The sequence below is a fragment of the Lissotriton helveticus genome, chromosome 1_1 (genome assembly GCF_964261635.1).
Source record: "Lissotriton helveticus chromosome 1_1, aLisHel1.1, whole genome shotgun sequence".
Classification (NCBI taxonomy): domain Eukaryota; kingdom Metazoa; phylum Chordata; class Amphibia; order Caudata; family Salamandridae; genus Lissotriton; species Lissotriton helveticus.
Genome location: NC_136057.1, coordinates 921,260,886 through 921,274,089, shown reverse-complemented (window position 1 = coordinate 921,274,089; position 13,204 = coordinate 921,260,886). Strand labels below are relative to the sequence as shown.

The 13,204-nt window shown below is 47.4% G+C and overlaps 1 protein-coding gene across 1 annotated transcript in view; it reads right to left on the bottom strand.

Moving 5' to 3' along the window:
• Positions 1-13,204, bottom strand: part of CAND1 (cullin associated and neddylation dissociated 1) — a 393,750-nt gene that overhangs the window by 147,352 nt on the left and 233,194 nt on the right. The window lies entirely within an intron of this gene.

The window sequence follows — 13,204 nt, the reverse complement described above, 5'->3', positions numbered from 1 at the left end:
CAGGATGATGGGAGGGCACATTTGAATCTATATCATTATATGGTAAACATAAAATGGCTAAGCATCAAGTAAGATATTCTATTTCTAGCATGTGTTGCTGTAGATACACATGATGTATATATACTGCAAAGCAGTGCCTCCTATATGCCACAACTAGTGAGCTGATGACGCAGATGTGTGAAGCAAGGTTCTCAACACCCTTTGGACAGCCAAAGCCTCATGACAAACATGAATATATCCACCCAATAATGCTTAATAAACATTGGGGGTGTTGACCACGGGGTAGCTTCACAGATGTCTGCCTATAAGAAGGTTTCTTAAAAAGGCAACAGTAAGTCCCTTCTTACGAGTGGAATGTGCATCAGACTGTATAAGCAGCACACGCCTAGGTTTGGCAAGACATTCAGCATGAATTTAACAGTCCAACTAGCAATAATAGCTTTGGAAATGAGGTTTACTAAATGGCGTTTTGCAAAAAGCAACAAATAATGGCTTGGTCTTGAAGAAATATTTAATTCTATTTAAGTAATACATTAATGGTCTTTTGACATCTGTGTGTAATGCTCTTTCTGCCAAACTGGAAGAGGTAAGAAAATGGGCAACTCAATAGACTAGGTAACTTGCAAAGGAGAAACAGCTTTTGGTAGACATTTGGTGTTAGTCTGTAAAAACCACTCAACCTTTATGTACCTAAACAAAGGGTTCCTCCACGTTAATGATTGCAAGTAAGGCAGAATCAAAGGCAGTGTTAAGCATTTGTTGTACACACTCAGTGAGCAAATAAATTCACACACTCAAAGACCGAACTTCAGACCAATTGTTTTTATATGAAAAATATGCTTTTAGTTATTTTATTTTCTAGAACCTAGCAAGCCAATGTTATCCTGTGAAGGAAAATAGTGTTATCGGTTTTGAGGTAAGTATTTGGTAGTGGGAGTTGAGCTTCTGGGAGTAGACTTAGGGGTCCCCCAGGGTCAAAGATGCACTCTTGTTTCTATTTTTCTATTTAGGGAGTTTTATAAAGCGCATGGTGATGCAACAACGGCGTGTTACACCCTCAGCGGCTCTAGGGCAGCCCGGGTGCAGAGTGCTTAGGCCCAATGTTATCCACAGGGGGATAGGGGACCTCCGGTTGGTGGCTGCTGCCAAGCAGGTCACTGGGTTGTGGGACCAAAGCTCCTGGACTTTAGCTCAGGGCAAATAGGGAAAAAAACTTAGCACCACAGGTGCACCCTCAGCAGCACTAGGGCGGCTGGGTCCAGGGTGCTGTTTCGAGGTCGGACGCCCTGTTCTTTTCAATGGAGAACCTCCAGTTTGCAAAAGCACTGCAGGCAGGGAAACAAAGGTCTTCTGGGTGCGACCACCACTTCGAGAGGTAAGTTGGGAGTTGGTTAGGCACTGTCTGTTTGGGCACACAAGCCTGTGGGGCATCGGGTGCAGGTGTACCTTTTGGGATCCGATCTTATAAGCTCCTGATCGTGGTTTGGGAGGGGGGGGCCTTCAGGATTTAGACTGCAGGCGTCTGCTGGAGGCTTGAGGCAGGTCAGGGGTCGCCAGATCTCGGGTCAGGATCGCCAGGGTGACCTCCTCGTGGGGTTTGCCAACTCGAGGTCGGGCCGTGGACGGCGGGTGCAAAGTGGTGCGGATTCACGGTTTCAGATGAACAAATCCGGTGTTCACGGGAGACAAAGTCTTTAAGGTCGGTTGAAGGCAGGCAGGTTCTCCAGGGTTATTCGAGGTTGCTGGCTGCAGGACACACCGGGATTTCGCAGGAGCAGGTTCGTGGTGGAGACAGGCCGGTAGGTTCTTGTCTGAGGAAGCAAATTTTAGGGATGCCCCTACATACAAGATTTAGGGGCGCTACAGGTAGGTAAAAGGCAGGGGCCAATGGGTCCCTTCCCTGGGGTGGGTACACCCCCTATTATGTCACCCTCCAGTGGGAGGGGGCCATGAGCCTGTCCCTGGTTGTCTGAATCCCCCCATCTTCAAGATGGTGTGGGCTGAGAGTTGTGCTTCACCTCGCCTCCGCCACCTGAGGGGTGGAGTTGGCAGAGGTGGGCACACCTCTCTGCCTCACTTGTTTTTCCCGCCAGTTCTCCCGCCCAAAGTGGGGGTCAGAACCAGTGGAGACCAGTTGCTGAAAGCAGCAATTGTCTTGGGGAAGCTCACAAAAGGTGGCAAGCCTTTGAAGCTTCCCCTTCGTGAAACCGGACAATTCTGGGGGATGAGGCTTGGCACCCCATCCCAGGATGTGCATTGTTTCAGGCCCCAGAAAGCAGCAGGCTCTCGACCTAGGGGTGCAGAAACATGTCTGATGGTGGCAGCTGAAAGCAGCCACTCAGCCTGGACACTAGTGGTAGGTTCGTTTTCAGGGGGCATCTCTAAGATGCCCTCTGTGTGCATTTTTCATTAAATCCCCACACTGGCCTCAGTGTGGGTTTAATGTGCGGATACGTTTTTTGTCAAACTTCTCAGTTTTCAGTGTAGCTATTATGGTGCTGTGGAGTTCGTAATGACAAATTCCCAGCACCATATACTCCTAATGGCAGCACTGCACTTACATTGTCTAAGAATTGGCTTAGACACTGTACGGGTACAGGGCTCATGCACCTGTACCCTCACCAGTGGTATAATTCACCCAGCTGGAGGGGTGACTGGTCTATGCTAGGGCAGTGGGTTGTAGGCGTGGCACACAGGGATGTGTGCCATGTTGACTCTTCACTTTGTTCTGCACCAAGACACACAGCCTGCAAAGGCAGTGCGTGTGTCAGGGTCCAGGACCACAAAGGGTGGCACAATAAGTGCTGCAGCCCTTAGAGGCCTTCTTTGGTCACAGTGCCCTGGGTACCTGTGGTACCATTTACCAGGGGCCAACCTGTGGCCAGAGATGCCAATTGGGTTTAGGCTTCAATGCAGTTTTAGGGAATGAACATAGACCCTGGGTACCTGATTAGCAGGAGCCCAGGGCACACTCAGTCAAAGTACATCAGAAATTCAGCACAAAAATTGGGGGCAACCATGCAGAAAGAGGGCACTTTCTCACACCAGTGCACTGTAAGACAGGGGAAGAATTACAAGAAGCAACATTTATTATTTTTTCCAATTAACCAAAATGTTAATTTGGCAGTACATCTGATGAAATACACCACTAAAAATAGTGTAAACTACATTAAACAAATGGGAACTGGTGCGCCTATATAAGTCAATGGGCATAGTAAAAATCCGACCCTGCCCCTCTTAGAACCCTGGAAGACTGCACTATCCCATCATGCATAGTAAGGTATCAGGCAGTTCATTCTGGAGGCAATGGCAAGAACATTATTTACATTAACCTATATAATATCAACCACCTCCGAAGCAGGGATATAGTGGAACTTTTATAAATTCGGAGGGAGTACTCATGGCAAGAAACTAGGATTACAATCAACTTTTCTTTCTTCATCGTGGGATTCATAAACACTAGAACAAAATAGAAAGCTAACAAAACCTTCAGAAAGTTGTCAGGGCCCCAGAATTCAACCTTTACGCAAACCAATTACGTAGAGAAGCTTGACCCATCAAAGTATTTATCCTCAATCAAAATCCAGTAAATTTTTAGCAAACGTATGGCCAGATCTCCACCTTACAGATGGTAGAAATTAAGACATGTCACACCGGAGACATAGAAGAAGCCTTTCTACTACTACAGTACCCTGGGCTTATCACACAAGGCTAAGTATTTTTAAGCTTTTGCATTATGGGCATCAATGTAAAAAGCTATCCACTTGGCTATGGTCCATCTAAAAAAAATCCTATAAACTAGTCTCAACAGACCCAAAACTGACAAAGCTGTGTGACCATCCGAATCTCTATAATCTTGTCCAAATATCATTGCAATGCCATTTTTACATCAAGAGCATGCGCAAATCTCCCTGCCGAGTAAGTTGGATGTCAGAAAATGAAGGCAAAGAAATAGACTGATTTACGTAAAAACCTGAAACAACGTTTGAAAGAAACTAAGGTTCTGGTCTTAGGACATGCAATTTGTAAGAAGCTAGCTCTTTATATAGTGGACCAAAACAAGGTACACTGTGTAGAGTCCAGGCAACCCTTATTGGTTCATGTGAGAAGTTGGCCTGATATATGATGTTCACTAGTTCTAGTGATCACCTTGTATCAGTCCAAACAACCCTTATGGTGATTGGTTGTAAAGTCAACCGTATAGACCAGCTATCCTAGTAGCGTGGACAAAAGCAGTCTTTTAGGCTAATCTCTTTTGGCATGTGAAGCCAGCTGTTTTACCATAGTATAACCCCTTGAATATCAAATGAAAGGACACCACACAGGTTGTTATGAAAATAAACAGTCTATTTATTAATAACAACACCTCTGAACTCTTTATGAGATCAGAGGGGTAAGCACATGACAATACTAAAAAGAAAATACGAGTTCGCACAATATTTACACAAGTGCCTTAGGGGCACGACAAACCATATACTCAAAACAATGGAATGCGAGGAAAGAAAATACTGTAAGGAGATCCAGAGGCTGGAGGATCGCTGGGACTACGCTACAAACTAGGTAAGTAAGGAGCAGGAGGCCCACGGGACTCACGTGCAGAGTGGGAAATCTCACGCGGGGTGCGTAACAACGTCTATGGATCTTACAGTTTAGAAAGTTACGGATTCCGGACGAACCCGGCTGGATGGGGGGAAAACAGTGGACCTGGACACTAGGATAGTGGACCCAGACTTCAGCACCTAGAAGCTTTAGTTACCTAACCCACAGGCTGCGGGTGCATAGGGTTGAAGTTGCGTCGGGTTTGCTGTTGATCCCGGTGATGCCTGACACAAGAAGTTGCTGGCAGGCAGCCAGATGGAGGAGTCCGGTGGTTCCAAGGATGGAACTAGGAAGATGGAAGTCCTGAAAAGGAAGGGGACAGAGTCTTGGTCACTAGCCAGTGATGGTGCTGGAACCAGGAGGGAACCAGATGCTGTCGCCGCGTTCAGGTGAAGGAAGGGTCGCTTCTCTCTGTAGCTGCGCGGACCAGGAGCTGTTCTTCACGACCAGGCTGGAGGCACGAGCTGTCCCACGTAGTCTGCTGCTGTTGGCGGTGTCGGATCGTTGATCTGGACAACAGGCCTTGGCTAATGCAAGCCACGCGGTGAAACAAAGATGGCGTCTTGAGTGGACCAGGAGGGTCCGGGGTGCTCCTCTTTTACAAGGAAGCAAGGGCCAGTCTGGGGGACCAGACTAGCAGAGTCGAATTCTTCGGGTCGTCGTCTCAGAGGGCACAAGCCAGCCGGCAAGTGACCAGACAACAGGAAGGGCAGCAACCAAGCAAAAGGGCCCCACGCAGATCACGGGGATGCTGGGGGCTGGTCTTTGGTGCAGGAGCTGCGTCGGTGTAGGGCTTCTCAAACCCTGATGCACTTACAAGAGGGTCACTCGAGGGTCGTGCTTGAAGCGCTGTGCAGGTTTCTTCAAGATGGCCGTCTCCACGTTGCTCGTCGCACCCACGGGTCTCAGCTGTGCTGGGGAGGTGGGTAGAGGTCAGAGAGGTCTGGAGGTCCGGGTCTTGTCGAGCTGGGTCGTCGGATTCCTGGAAGGAAGGACTTTGCAGCAAACCGCACAGAAGCTTGATGGTGCCTGCGAAGCAGGATGGTCACTCCCTGACCATAGGGGAGATTCTTCAGTCTTCTGATGGATCAGGAGGTCGAAGGTCAAGAGTTTCTTCGTGGAAGGTTGTCAAGATTAATCTAATTTGGGAAGGGGGCCTGCTCCTACCTTTATCCAAAGAAAAGGGGCTAGCACGCGACTAGGTCCTGCCCTATGGGTGGGACCAGGAGGGGGGTGGTTACACCCTCTCCTTTGTCCGGTCTCTCCCCAGCTCAGGGGCTGGGGTGCCCCAGGAACTGGTTTGAGCCGGCATATGCACAGTGAGCACCGGGGTGCCACTTGCAGTCACCTTCCTTTCAGCCCTGCCTACCTGGGATACACAAAATCCTGTCTGGGATGGTGCTAGCACCGCCCCTGACAGGAAACCCTTTGTCCAGGCCTCCGTTGCTGGAAGGACTCCCAGCAGCAGGAGGGCAGACTTGTGTCTCGGTGACCGCATCCATTTTGTGGAGCTGAGGCTGTGTCTGACTTTAACCGGGGTTCACAGTTACATACATGTCGTGTCCCTCTAGAAGGGTGGAATGCTAACCCCGTCGCCAGAATGGGCGAGGGGTTAGTATTCCAATTCGTATGACACCTTACTCGACATGTTTTGATAATGCTATACCAAAGTTAGCATTTAACCGCGAGGATTATAATGCACTTAAGAGTATATGGTATAGCGTTATCATGGAACAGCTATTTGGACTTGGTTCCGCAAGCTGCAAACGGGCTCAGCTCATGCCAGAGCACCATCTCACATAATTCCAAGCACTCTGCCTTCAGGATTGATAAGGCCTGCCATAGGAGTGACTGATAGGAATATATGTGTCCATTTTAGGGTTAGATATAGGAATACTATATCTAAAGCAAAGGGTGTTTACACCACCTTGCCCCAGCTGTCGTGCAGCCAGTTGTGTCTGTTTGGGTGGCCAGCCAGGGGTGGCATAATACATGCTTCAGCCCCTGGTAGGCCCTGGGTACACCTATGCCCTGGATACCTAAGGTATGCTGTACAGGGACTGATAAGGTGGCCCAGTACCAATTGGTAAAATGCACCTAAGGTACATGGTTGTAATTTAGAGAGAGAACAGCTAGGCTGTGGTTCTGATTAGCAGGCCCACAGCCAGGGAAAGTCGTAAACCAGTGAAGCAAAAAGCAAAAATCTGGGGTGGCCATGGGATTGCAGACCCCACTCTCTTACAGTTCACAGAGGTAACATTAATGACATTAAATGCTCTTTTAAGGTAGTGGGAGCTAGCAGTTTAGGATTATCAGTGGGTAGTCCTAAGCACTTGTACTCACAGAGGCAATAGATGAGACTTACACTCAAGAACAAATCGGACAATAATTTACAAAAATAAGTTGCATTTTTTAAATAAATTATGATACCAAGAACTTTTTTTTAAATATTGAATTTTAAAGGTAAGCAAAATGTTCAGTTAAATGCATCTTTACGCAGCAATGCTTTCCTATTGGAAAAAAGGAATATTTCGCATACAGTTATTTACGGTCGGTTTCTGGGGGATCTCCTTCAGGACTTCAGGTCGTAGGGGGCCGAGGCCCAAAGGCTCCCCAGCAGTTACTCATTACCTGCCTTGGTGCCAGGGTGCAGAGGTGCTGGTTGGATTATCAGCTTTGCACGCTATGTCGTTTGAAAGAAGGGGGGAGTCACCTGAAACAGGCTGCAGAAGGGGAGCTCCAAACGGTGGCCTTGGATCACAAGGGTCTTAGGAGCAAGGGGTCTTGGGAGCAAGGGGGCAGGGGCTGGGAACAGCTTGTTTGTCAGTACCCGGCTGGGGCGCTTGTGTGCAGAGAAGATAGGTTATTTGTCAGTTAAAGATGCAAAAGTAGGACAGCTGGGCCACTCTGGAAGCGGGTCTATGCGGTGTCGATGTCCTTAGACGGCTGCTTGGTCTCCGTGCTGTTAGATTCTGTAGGAAAGTGCCCCTTTTTGACGCGTTCACCCTCACCTTTTGCCTGGTATTTGATGTGGTTTTGACTAGAAGTGCACTGGGTTTCTGCTAATCAGGTCCCCAGTGCCAGACCGCTTTCCCAAAAAAGGGCAATGGTACCCTAGTTGGCAATACTTTTAGCACCCTCTAAGTCAATAGTGAATGGTACCACTGGTACAGAGGACCTGAGGTACTAAAGAACGGCCCCAAGGACTGTAGCACATATTGTGCCACCGTAAGGGACAACTCACCTAAGCCATGCAGACGGCTATCGCAGGCTGTGCCATGGTGCAGACGAAAATGAAAACACGACATGACACACATCTCTGTTTTCAAATCAAAAAGTAGAGCCTGAATGCCACATGTCGCACAGCAAAGAAAGTGCATAGAAATCCTTTATTCCTCGAATATTCCATTTTATCCCTTTGTTTGTCCAAATCGTATTCCATAAGCTTGTCAAAACATTTTCATTCTTCAAATTAAGATGACATGAATCCCATTTTTAGGTCGAGCATTCGAGACCTCTTGTGTAAACTTTAGTATATACTTACATGTGTATGTACTTTGTGGGCTCTGGAGATCAGTCCCAGGACTGGTCTGCTTCCGCTTAGGGACTTATTTTCTGTTCAACTGCCTCTATTTAACTGTCTTGGTAGAAAACGACCAGTAGAGGTCAGTAAAATACCAGAATTGCTTTCTGCTTGTTCAACTGCCTCTATTTAACTGTCTTGATAGAAAGCAACCAGTAGAGGTCATTAAAATACCAGAATTGCTTTGTGCTAGGGACTTTCTTTTATTTTATGTTCTTTTCTGGCAACTGCCTCTCTTTAACTTTCTTGAGAGAAAACGACCAGCAGAGGTCAGTAAAATACCAGAATCACTTAGCATTCTCTAGATTGAAGGCCATAGAAATGGTCTTCCACAAGCACTTGTAGACAATAATATTTTTTTCAAATCTTGTATTTTCAGTGATATGACTACCAACGGCCCTGATTTTATATTACAAACAACTTTTGACTATACCATTTCCCACTGAAAGCCAATATTTCTCTCCATGTATTCCCATACCTGGTGTGTCACGCTGTTTGGTGCTTACTTCCCCTCCATGTTAAAGAACAGTAGATGTTTCCGCACCCAAGCTAATGTGCTGCATAGGTAAATACATATAAGGTCCCAAAGGTGAAACAGAGCGCATTGCAAATGCTTGTTTTATAATGCTGGTGACATGCCAATCCAGGCCTTAATCACAAACATGTGGGGTTCCGCAGCCCCAAGCAGCCTTATTCAAATATACCCAAAGCATTTTGGGCTCGCAAACAGCCATTCCTCAGGGGTAGCTGCAAAGTTAAAAAATAAACATCAGTGTCACTTATATTCTGCAACAGCTATCCAATCAATACTCTTCTATCCCACCATGCTCAATACTACCCCCACGTATCTGTCCCTCATATTCTGCTGTCCTGCTATTTGCAAGCCTAACCCTGTAACATAAAATGGAATATTTGAGGAATAAAGGGTTTCTCTGGACTTTCTTTGCTGTGTGACATGTGGATGGAACGCATTAACGCTCCACTTTGATTTGAAATTATCTATGTGCTGTTGGGGCAGAGCATAAACATGCCAGCACGCAACAACTGAGCCAAACGAGCATTACCAAAGAATCGACTACTGATTTGTTGGTGTGCATTCCATCATTTTAACAAACACATCCCTGTGTGCCATGCCTGCAGATGATGCACGCAGTATATATAAGTCACCACTACGTGCAAGCCTTACTGCCCTCAGACAGGATGTACTATACCACATGTATGGGCATTACTGCATAAGACGCTATGCTCCTGTGCTGGTCAGTTTAATGGCTGCCAGTATAAGTGATTGGGGAAGCCATTTTAAGTTCATGTACTAGACACTGGTGAAAACAAGTTCCCCATCTACATGATGTCTTCATTGAAAATAGAGATATTTGGTATCGAATATCTCACATTAACAATACCACACTGATTTCAGGGCTGGATTTATTAATACAAGTTAATTGCATTTGCATAGCACATGGATACCCAAACGGCCCTCCCAGCGCTTGATGAAAAAAAGAACCCTTCCACGAAATTGAGATGAACTGGTAGTGCTGCCCGTCTAGCACAAATCTGAGATATTTTCTGTGCGCTGCGTGAATGGGAATATGAAAGTAGGCGTCCTTGAGATCTAGAGTGACAAGGAAGGACCTGTTGGAGTGTGACCATATGGAAATGGTCCTACTGTATGTAAATGTTTAGAGGTCTGAGGTCTAGGATGGGTCTTAGAGATCTGTCCTTTTTTGGTATTAGGAAATATAGCGAGTATACTCCTTTGTTTTTCTGATGCTCTGGAACTATTATTTCAATTGCATTTTTCTGCAGGTGGGATGTTACCTCTTGCCTGAGAAATGTTAAATGTTCCTGTGACATTGGACGCTGCCTGGGTGGTATGTTTGGGGGGGGGGTAGACTTTAGTTCCAGACAGTAACCTGATTGCATTATTTGCAACACCCATCTGTCTGATGTGATGTTTTCCCATGCTGGCAGGTACTATTGGAGTCTTCCCCCGACAGGAGTGGAATTGGACAGGGGAAGGGAGTCATTGGGCAGCAGTAGAGGCAGAGTGGGAGTTGTTATTTTTACCTCTACCCTTGTAATTGTTACCCCTGTAACCACCCCTATGGTAGCCCTTGCCGTAAGTGGATTGTGTGGGGGCTTTGTATGAGGTGGAAGCTGTGTGAGGAATATCCTCTAGTGGCACCTCTATAGGATGAGTGACTAAATGAACGACTGGGAGCCTACGACTGCAGGGCTCCCATAGATTTGGCGGTGTCTGTATCTTTCTTCATTTTTTTCTAGAGATACATCGACATTGGGTCCGAATAGGTGTTGCTCATCAAAGGGTTGATTAAGAATGGCAGTTTGTACCTCAGGTTTGAAACCTGATGTACGTAGCCAGGCATGTCTGCGTAGTAAAACACTGGTGTTAACAGCCCTAGATGCAGTATCTGCTGCATCCAGGGCACACCTAATGGAGGTGTTTGTAATGTTTTTACCCTCTTGGATGAGTTAGTTAGCTCGATCCTTGTATTTGTCAGGGAGGTGTCTCATTAGTGACTCTAACTCGTCATAATGTGCCCTATCATATCTGGCTAACAGTGCCTGTGTATTGGCAATATGCCACATGTTTGCTGCCTGAGACGCAGTTCTTTTCCCTGATGCATCAAGTAACTTAGACTCTTTATCTGGTGGTGCGGCATCACCCGATGTTTGCGAGTTTGCTCTCTTACGTGCGTTGGAAACTACAAGTTAGTCTAGTGGTACTGGCCCTTTAATGTATGCCGGGTCTGAAGGGGCAGCTTTATATTTTTTCTCTATACGAGGGTTAATGACCCGAGTTCTGACTGGGTCTTTGAAGACTTCAGAAGCGTGTTTAATCACTCCCTTAAGCATTGGTAAAATGGATGTGGACCTTTGTGCATTATCAAAGGTATCCATTAAGAAGTCTTCCTCTTCAGGGTCTATATGTATGTCTACACCATGATATTGTGCAGCCCTGTGTATTAAATGTTAAACCCTATAGTGTCTTCTGGAGGGGAAGGCCTTGAGGTGTACAAGTCATCCTGAGGGACATTTGGGACATCTGGGGTGGTATAATCATCCCATGGGTCAGGTGATCCTGTAGGCGTGGCTGGATCAGGTATGTTACCCTCCATATCATCAGAGCTATCATCCCTGTTGTCATCATCTTGTGCTATAGAGGATGCTGGGGAATGCTGTGGTATGGGAGCATGTGGTGATGGCATAGGTGGAGGAGAAGTGGGAGGCAGTCTTAAAGGCGAGGTAGCCATGTCCTTCCTCTTTGCATGTGGAGCTGGAGCTGGTTTTTCCAGTGGTCGCTTCTTTGAGGCCAAAATTAACTGTCCAGTGATTGGGTCTCTAGCCAGAGTCTTTTGAGGCGGGTCTAGGTAAGATAAGTCTTCTGCTGGAGTCCGATCTTTTGGTGTGGGTGAAGGTTTCGGCACCGAAGCGGCTTGTTTTGTTTTTTTGACAATGTCCTTTGTCGGGGAAGCAGGAGTCTTTTTCGGCTCCGAAGGTTTTTTCGGTTCCGATGTTTTTTTTCCGGTTCCGATGGTTTTTTCGGTTCCGGTATTGTTTTTGGATCAGACGGTTTCTTTGGTTCCGGTTGTTTTTTCAGTTCCGGTGTTTTTTTGGAATCCAAAGCAGCTTTGCTTGGTTCCGGACTGGGTTACGGTGCCGAAGGAGTAGTGGGTTTCGGCGCCGATTGTTTGGATGTCGGCGTAGCTGGTGTCGTTGCCTTTTTGGGTGTCGATAAGTTGGCGCCGGCACAATGCGAAGGCTGACTCGAGCTTGAGTCGCCTGAAGGCTTAATTGGCTTCTTAGCCGGGCCCGAAAGTGGGGCAGTAGAAGCAGAGTGTCGGTGTGCACCCGAGCCCGAGGGTGTGACCGGGGCCTTCTTTGGGTGTGTCGAGGACGGGTTGGGGTCGACGGTCTTACTTACGATCCGCTGCGTTGGAGTGATGTCCTCGACTTCGGAATCTACTTCTTCTTCGGAACCGCTGTCGACGTCGTGTTGTTCTGGGACGTTGACGCCTTCCTCGAAGATGTCGTCCAGAATGGAAGTTGAAGATCGAGCCATTGTTCTTCTTGCTCTTCGGTCCCGGATAGTCTTTTTGGAGCGGAAAGAGGCACAAGCGAAACACTCTTTGGCCTCGTGGTCCGGGGAGAGGCACAGGTTACACATTTCATGAAGGTCGGTGTGGGGAAACTTCGACCCACATTGAGGACACTTTTTAAATGGCGTCCTTTCCATGAGCTGGAGTTTAGGCCTAGCTAGGCCCGAAGGCCGACGACGACCGGAATCGAAGTATTCGATGTTGAAGAGTAGCGTCGACCGGAAAAGCGTTCGAAACTTATTTCCTGTGAGTTGGTGAGGATTGCGCGCCGAAGGAAATCGATTTCAACACGGAGCGCTGGAAACACATCCGAGCCCGGTGGCGGAAAAAAACAAAATCGGGGGATGGAGCCGATGCCCATGCGCAGTATCATCCAAAGGAGGAGTCACCTATACGGTGACTTCCAAAGACTTTTCTACAACAAAACCAACTGCAAACATCCAGGCCCAACACTAGGTGGCAATCTATGCATAGTGTGCAATCTGCAGCTCATATGCCTCGAACAGTGAGTTTCTGTTGCAGTAACCCCCCCACTTTTTGACTGATACCTGATTTTCCTTGGTGTGCCTGGGTCCCTGCCAATTAGGTACCCAGGGCCTGTGTTCCTTCCCTAAAAACTATACTAAAGCCTAAACCCAATTGGCATCTCTGGCCACATGTCAGTCCCTAGCAAATGGTACCCTAGGTACCCAGGGCATTGTGAGCAGAGAAGAGCCCTAAGGGCTGCAGCACTTATTGTGCCACCCTTAGGGGCCCCTGTACCTTGACACCCACACACTACCTTTTCAGGCTGAGTGTCTATGTGCAGAACTTAGCAAGGAGTCGACATGGCACACATCTCTGTGTGTCATGCCCACAAACCCACTGCTCTGGCATACATCAGCCACCCCTCTAGCTGGGT